Here is a 9,101-nt window from a genome sequence, read left to right as displayed (position 1 = left end):
ACTTTCGCATTCTTCACATACTTGTTGAACGGATCCTGGGTTTTTACTGGTTTGGATCACGTAGTAATGTGGTACCACACTGAAACAGTCAATTAAACCTGGTTTCGATGAATAGTTTAGAGAATAATTCATGTTTGGTCTAGGTTAGGTCTGGGATTTGCTCTCATCAGGCTCATTCTTTCGCATATTTCTCATAGTTGATGGCTAGATCCTGGGCTTTTTCTGGATTGCATCACGTAGTAATGAAGTACAACACTGAAACAGTCAATTAAACCTGGTTTCCATCAATATTTTAGAGGACAACGCATGTTAGGTCTAGGTTAGGCCTGGGATATGCCCTCATCAGGGTCATACTTTCGCAGTTTTAACATGCATGTTGACCTGATCGAGGGTTTTTCCTGCTTTGGATCACGTAGTAAAGTGGTACCACAACGAAAACAGTCAACTAACCTGGTTTCGATCATTATTTTAGAGGATAACGCAAGTTAGGTCTGGGATAGGTTTGGGATTAGCCCTCATCAGACTCATACTTTCGCACACTTCACATACTCGTTGACAAGATCCTGGGTTTTTTCTGGTTTGGATCACGTATTAATATGGTACCACACTGAAACTGTCGATTAAACCTGGTTTCGATTAATATTTTTGAGGATAACGCATGTTAGGTCTGGGATAGGTCTGGGATTTGCCCTCATCAGGCTCATTCTTTCGCAGTTATAACATGCATGTTGACCTGATCGAGGGTTTTTTCTGCTTTGGATCACGCAGTAAAGTGGTACCACACTAAAACAGTCATCTAAACCTGGTTTCGATCAATATTTTAGAGGATAACGAAAGTTATGTCTAGTTTAGGTCTGGGATTTACCCTCCTCAGACTCATACTTTCGCATACTTCACATACTTGTTGAACAGATCCTGGGTTTTTTTCTGGTTTGGATCACGTAGTAAAGTGGTACCACACTAAAACAGTCATTTAAACCTGGTTTCGATCAATATTTTAGAGGATAACGAAAGTTATGTCTAGTTTAGGTCTGGGATTTGCCCTCATCAGACTCATACTTTCGCATACTTCACATACTTGTTGAACAGATCCTGGGTTTTTTTCTGGTTTTGGATCACGTAGTAATGTGGTACCACACTAAAACAGTCAATTAAACCTGGTTTCGATCAATAGTTTAGAGAATAATTCATGTTAGGTCTAGGTTAGGTCTGGGATTTGCTCTCATCAGGCTCATTCTTTCGCATATTTCTCATAGTTGATGGCTAGATCCTGGGCTTTTTCTGGATTGCATCACGTAGTAATGAAGTACAACACTGAAACAGTCAATTAAACCTGGTTTCCATCAATATTTTAGAGGACAACGCAAGTTAGGTCTTGGTTAGGCCTGGGATATGCCCTCATCAGGGTCATACTTTCGCAGTTTTAACATACATGTTGACCTGATCGAGGGTTTTTTCTGCTTTGGATCACGTAGTAAAGTGGTACCACACTGAAGCAGTCCATTAAACCCGGTTTGTATCAATATTTTAGAGTATAACGCATGTTAGGTTTGGGTTAGGTCAAGGATTTGCCCTCATCAGGCTCATACTTTCGCATATTTCTCATACTTCATGGCTAGATCCTGGGCTGTTTCTGGATTGTATCACGTAGTAATGCGGTACCACGCTGAAACAGTCAATTAAACCTGGTTTCGATCAATATTTTAGAGGATAACGCAAGTTAGGTCTGGGATAGGTCTGGGATTCGTCCTCATCAGGCTCATACATTCGCGTTTTTCACATACTCGTTGAACTGATCCTGGGTTTTTTCTGGTTTGGATCACGTTGCAATGTGGTACCACACTGAAACAGTCGATTAAACCTGGTTTCGATCAATATTTTAGAGGATAACGCATGTTAGGTCTAGGTTAGGCCTGGGATTTTCACTCATCAGACTCATACTTTCGCATTCTTCACATACTCGTTGGACGGATCCTGGGTTTTTTCTGGTTTGGATCTCGTAGTAATGTGGGACTACACTGAAACAATCAATTAAACCTGGTCATGATAAATATTTTAGAGGATAACGCAGGTTAGGTCTGGGTTAGGTCTAGGATTTGCCCTCGTCAGGCTCATACTTTCGCATATTTCTCATACTTCATGGCTAGATCCTGGGCTATTTCTGGATTGGATCACGTAGTAATGTGGTACCACACTGAAGCAGTCAAATAAACCTGGTCTTGATAAATATTTTATAGGATAACGTAGATTTGGTCTGGGTTAGGTCTAGGATTTGCCCTCATCAAGCTCATACTTTCGCATATTTCTCATACTTCATGGCTGGATCCTGGGCTATTTCTGGATTGGATCACGTAGTAATGTGGTACCACACTGAAACAGTCAATTAAACCTCGTTTCGATCAATATTTTAGAGAATAATTCATGTTAGGTCTAGGTTAGGTCTGGGATTTGCTCTCATCAGGCTCATTCTTTCGCATATTTCTCATACTTGATGGCTAGATCCTGGGCTTTTTCTGGATTGCATCACGTAGTAATGAAGTACAACACTGAAACAGTCAATTAAACCTGGTTTCTATCAATATTTCAAAGGACAAAGCATGTCAGGTCTAGGTTAGGCCTGGGATTTGCCCTCATCAGGGTCATACTTTCGTAGTTTTAACATACATGTTGACCTGATCGAGGGTTTTTTCTGCTTTGAATCACGTAGCAAAGTGGTACCACAGTGAAGCAGTCCATTAAACTTGGTTTGGATGAATATTTTAGAGGATAACGCATGTTAGGTTTGGGTTAGATCTAGGATATGCCCTCATCAGGCTCATACTTTCGCATATTTCTCATACTTCATGGCTAGATCCTGGGCTGTTTCTGGATTGTCTCGCGTAGTAATGTGGTACCACGCTGAAACAGTAAATTAAACCTGGTTTCGATCAATATTTTAGAGGATAACGCAAGTTAGGTCTGGGATAGGTCTGGGATTCGCCCTCATCAGGCTCATACTTTCGCGTTTTTCACATACTTGTTGAACTGATCCTGGGTTTTTTCTGGTTTGGATCACGTAGCAATGTGGTACCACACTGAAACAGTCAATTAAACCTGGTTTCGATCAATATTTTAGAGAATAATTCATGTTAGGTCTAGGTTAGGTCTGGGATTTGCTCTCATCAGGCTCATTCTTTCGCATATTTCTCATGCTTGATGGCTAGATCCTGGGCTTTTTCTGGATTGCATCACGTAGTAATGAAGTACAACACTGAAACAGTCAATTAAACCTGGTTTCGATCAATATTTTAGAGGATAACGCAAGTTAGGTCTGGGATAGGTCTGGGATTTGCCCTCATCAGGCTCATACTTTCGCGTTTTTCACATACTTGTTGAACTGATCCTGGGTTTTTTTCTGGTTTGGATCACGTAGTAGTGTGGTACCACACTGAAACAGTCCATTAAACCTGGTTTGGATCAATATTTTAGAGGATAACGTATGTTAGGTTTGGGTTAGGCTTGGGATTTGCGCTCATCAGGGTCATACTTTCGCAGTTTTAACATGCATGTTGACCTGATCGAGGGTTTTTCCTGCTTTGGATCACGTAGTAAAGTGGTACCACAACGAAAACAGTCAATTAAACCTGGTTTCGATCATTATTTTAGAGGATAACGCACGTTAGGTCTGGGATAGGTTTGGGATTAGCCCTCATCAGACTCATACTTTCGCACACTTCACATGCTCGTTGACAAGATCCTGGGTTTTTTCTGGTTTGGATCACGTATTAATGTGGTACCACACTGAAACAGTCGATTAAACCTGGTTTCGATTAATATTTTTGAGGATAACGCATGTTAGGTCTGGGATAGGTCTGGGATTTGCCCTCATCAGGCTCATTCTTTCGCAGTTATGACATGCATGTTGACCTGATCGAGGGTTTTTTCTGCTTTGGATCACGTAGTAAAGTGGTACCACACTAAAACAGTCAATTAAACCTGGTTTCCATCAATATTTTAGAGGATAACGAAAGTTGTGTCTAGTTTAGGTCTGGGATTTGCCCTCATCAGACGCATACTTTCGCATACTTCACATAATTGTTGAACAGATCCTGGGTTTTTTTCTGGTTTGGATCACGTAGTAATGTGGTACCACACTGAAACAGTCGATTAAACCTGGTTTCGATCAATATTTTTGAGGATAACGCATGTTAGGTCTAGGTTAGGCCAAGGATTTTCACTCATCAGACTCATACTTTCGCATTCTTCACATACTTGTTGAACGGATCCTGGGTTTTTACTGGTTTGGATCACGTAGTAATGTGGTATCACACTGAAACAGTCAATTAAACCTGGTTTCGATCAATAGTTTAGAGAATAATTCATGTTAGGTCTAGGTTAGGTCTGGGATTTGCTCTCATCAGGCTCATTCTTTCGCATATTTCTCATACTTGATGGCTAGATCCTGGGCTTTTTCTGGATTGCATCACGTAGTAATGTGGTACAACACTGAAACAGTCAATTAAATCTGGTTTCCATCAGTATTTTAGAGGACAACGCATGTTAGGTCTAGGTTAGGCCTGGGATATGCCCTCATCAGGCTCATACTTTCGCACACTTCACATACTCGTTGAACAGATCCTGGGTTATTTTCTGGTTTGGATCACATAGTAATGTGGTACCACACTGAAACAGTCGATTAAACCAGGTTTCGATCAATATTTTAGAGGATAACGCATGTTAGGTTTGGGTTAGGTCTAGGATTTGCCCTCATCAGGCTCATACTTTCGCATATTTCTCATACTTCATGGCTAGATCCTGGGCTCTTTCTGGATTGTATCACGTAGTAATGCGGTACCACGCTGAAACAGTCAATTAAACCTGGTTTCGATCAATATTTTAGAGGATAACGCAAGTTAGGTCTGGGATAGGTCTGGGATTTGCCCTCATCAGGCTCATACTTTCGCGTTTTTCACATACTTGTTGAACAGATCCTGGGTTTTTCCTGGTTTGGGTCACGTAGTAATGTGGTACCACACTGAAACAGTCGATTGAACCAGGTTTCGATCAATAATTTTGCGGATAACGCATGTTAGGTCTAGGTTAGGCCGGGGATTTTCACTCATCAGACTCATACTTTCGCATTCTTCACATACTTGTTGGACGGATCCTGGGTTTTTTCTGGTTTGGATCACGTAGTAATGTGGGACCACACTGAAACAATCAATTAAACCTGGTCATGATAAATATTTTAGAGGATAACGCATGTTAGGTCAGGGTTAGGTCTAGGATTTGCCCTCGTCAGGCTCATACTTTCGCATATTTCTCATACTTCATGGCTAGATCCTGGGCTATTTCTGGATTGGATCACGTAGTAATGTGGTACCACACTAAAACAGTCAATTAAACCTGGTTTCGATCAATATTTTAGAGGATAACGAGAGTTATGTCTAGTTTAGGTCTGGGATTTGCCCTCATCAGACTCATACTTTCGCATACTTCACATACTTGTTGAACAGATCCTGGGTTTTCTTCTGGCTTGGATCACGTAGTAATGTGGTACCACACTGAAACAGTCGATTAAACCTCGTTTCGATCAATATTTTAGAGGATAACGCAAGTTAGGTCTGGGATAGGTCTGGGATTCGCCCTCATCAGGCTCATACTTTCGCGTTTTTCACATACTTGTTGAACTGATCCAGGGTTTTTTCTGGTTTGGATCACGTAGCAATGTGGTACCACACTGAAACAGTCGATTAAACCTGGTTTCGATCAATATTTTAGAGAATAATTCACGTTAGGTCTAGGTTAGGTCTGGGATTTGCTCTCATCAGGCTCATCATTTTGCATATTTCTCATACTTGATGGCTAGATCCTGGGCTTTTTCTGGATTGCATCACGTAGTAATGAAGTACAACACTGAAACAGTCAATTAAACCTGGTTTCGATCAATATTTTAGAGAATAATTCACGTTAGGTCTAGGTTAGGTCTGGGATTTGCTCGCACCAGGCTCATCATTTTGCATATTTCTCATACTTGATGGCTAGATCCTGGGCTTTTTCTGGATTGCATCACGTAGTAATGAAGTACAACACTGAAACAGTCAATTAAACCTGGTTTCCGTCAATATTTTAGAGCACAACGCATGTTAGGTCTGGGATAGGCCTGGGATTTGCCCTCATCAGGCTCATACTTCCGCATATTTCTCACACTTCATGGCTAGATCCTGGGCTTTTTCTGGATTGCATCACGTAGTAATGAAGTACAACACTGAAACAGTCAATTAAACCTGGTCTTGATAAATATTTTAGAGAATAATTCTTGTAAGGTCTAGGTTAGGTCTGGGATTTGCTCTCATCAGGCTCATTCTTTCCCATATTTCTCATACTTGATGGATAGATCCTGGGCTTTTTCTGGATTGCATCACGTAGTAATGAAGTACAACACTGAAACAGTCAATTAAACCTGGTTTCCATCAATGTTTTAGAGGACAACGCATGTTAGGTCTGGGATAGGTCTGGGATTCGCCCTTATCAGGCTCATACTTTCGCGTTTTTCACATACTTGTTGAACGGGTCTTGGGTTTTTTCTGGTGTGTATCACGTAGCAATGTGTTACCACACTGAAACAATCAATTAAACCTGGTCTTGATAAATATTTTATAGGATAACGTAGATTTGGTCTGGGTTAGGTCTAGGATTTGCCCTCATCAGGCTCATACTTTCGCATATTTCTCATACTTCATGGCTGGATCCCGGGGTATTTCTGGATTGGATCACGTAGTAATGTGGTACCACACTGAAACAGTCAATTAAACCTGGTTTCGATCAATATTTTAGAGAATAATTCATGTTAGGTCTAGGTTAGGTCTGGGATTTGCTCTCATCAGGCTCATTCTTTCGCATATTTCTCATACTTGATGGCTAGATCCTGGGCTTTTTCTGGATTGCATCACGTAGTAATGAAGTACAACACTGAAACAGTCAATTAAACCTGGTTTCTATCAATATTTCAAAGGACAAAGCATGTCAGGTCTAGGTTAGGCCTGGGATTTGCCCTCATCAGGGTCATACTTTCGCAGTTTTAACATACATGTTGACCTGATCGAGGGTTTTTTCTGCTTTGAATCACGTAGCAAAGTGGTACCACACTGAAGCAGTCCATTAAACTTGGTTTGGATGAATATTTTAGAGGATAACGCATGTTAGGTTTGGGTTAGATCTAGGATATGCCCTCATCAGGCTCATACTTTCGCATATTTCTCATACTTCATGGCTAGATCCTGGGCTGTTTCTGGATTGTCTCGCGTAGTAATGTGGTACCACGCTGAAACAGTAAATTAAACCTGGTTTCGATCAATATTTTAGAGGATAACGCAAGTTAGGTCTGGGATAGGTCTGGGATTCGCCCTCATCAGGCTCATACTTTCGCGTTTTTCACATACTTGTTGTACTGGTCCTGGGTTTTTTCTGGTTTGGATCACGTAGCAATGTGGTACCACACTGAAACAGTCGATTAAACCTGGTTTCGATCAATGTTTTAGAGGATAACGCAAGTTAGGTCTGGGATAGGTCTGGGATTTGCCCTCATCAGGCTCATACTTTCGCACACTTCACATACTTGTTGTACAGATCCTGGGTTTGTTCTGGTTTGGGTCACGTAGTAATGTGGTACCACACTGAAACAGTCGATTAAACCAGGTTTCGATCAATATTTTTGAGGATAACGCATGTTAGGTCTAGGTTAGGCCTGGGATTTTCACTCATCAGACTCATACTTTCGCATTCTTCACATACTTGTTGAACGGATCCTGGGCTTTTTCTGGTTTGGATCACGTAGTAATGTGGTACCACACTGAAACAGTCAATTAAACCTGGTTTCGATCAATATTTTAGAGAATAATTCATGTTAGGTCTAGGTTAGGTCTGGGATTTGCTCGCATCAGGCTCATTCTTTCGCATGTTTCTCATACTTGATGGCTAGATCCTGGGCTTTTTCTGGTTTGGATCACGTAGCAATGTGGTACCACACTGAAACAGTCAATTAAACCTGGTTTCGATCTTTATTTTAGAGGATAACGCAAGTTAGGTCTGGGATAGGTCTGGGATTTGCCCTCATCAGGCTCATACTTTCGCGTTTTTCACATACTTGTTGAACTGATCCTGGGTTTTTTTCTGGTTTGGATCACGTAGTAGTGTGGTACCACACTGAAACAGTCCATTAAACCTGGTTTGGATCAATATTTTAGAGGATAACGTATGTTAGGTTTGGGTTAGCCTTGGGATTTGCGCTCATCAGGCTCATACTTTCGCATATTTCTCATACTTCATGGCTAGATCCTGGGCTGTTTCTGGATTGTATCACGTAGTAATGCGGTACCACGCTGAAACAGTCAATTAAACCTGGTTTCCATCAATATTTTAGAGAATAATTCATGTTAGGTCTAGGTTAGGTCTGGGATTTGCTCTCATCAGGCTCATTCTTTCGCATATTTCTCATACTTGATGGCTAGATCCTGGGCTTTTTCTGGATTGCATCACGTAGTAATGAAGTACAACACTGAAATAGTCAATTAAACCTGGTTTCTATCAATATTTAAAAGGACAAAGCATGTCAGGTCTAGGTTAGGCCTGGGATTTGCCCTCATCAGGGTCATACTTTCGCAGTTTTAACATGCATGTTGACCTGATCGATGGTTTTTCCTGCTTTGGATCACGTAGTAAAGTGGTACCACAACGAAAACAGTCAATTAAACCTGGTTTCGATCATTATTTTAGAGGATAACGCATGTTAGGTCTAGGTTAGGCCTGGGATATGCCCTCATCAGGCTCATACTTTCGCACACTTCACATACTCGTTGAACAGATCCTGGGTTATTTTCTGGTTTGGATCACATAGTAATGTGGTACCACACTGAAACAGTCGATTAAACCAGGTTTCGATCAATATTTTAGAGGATAACGCATGTTAGGTTTGGGTTAGGTCTAGGATTTGCCCTCATCAGGCTCATACTTTCGCATATTTCTCATACTTCATGGCTAGATCCTGGGCTCTTTCTGGATTGTATCACGTAGTAATGCGGTACCACGCTGAAACAGTCAATTAAACCTGGTTTCGATCAATA

This window comes from Colletes latitarsis, unplaced genomic scaffold (assembly GCF_051014445.1).
Source record: "Colletes latitarsis isolate SP2378_abdomen unplaced genomic scaffold, iyColLati1 scaffold0007, whole genome shotgun sequence".
Lineage (NCBI taxonomy): Eukaryota > Metazoa > Arthropoda > Insecta > Hymenoptera > Colletidae > Colletes > Colletes latitarsis.
This window is presented reverse-complemented; position numbering follows the sequence as displayed.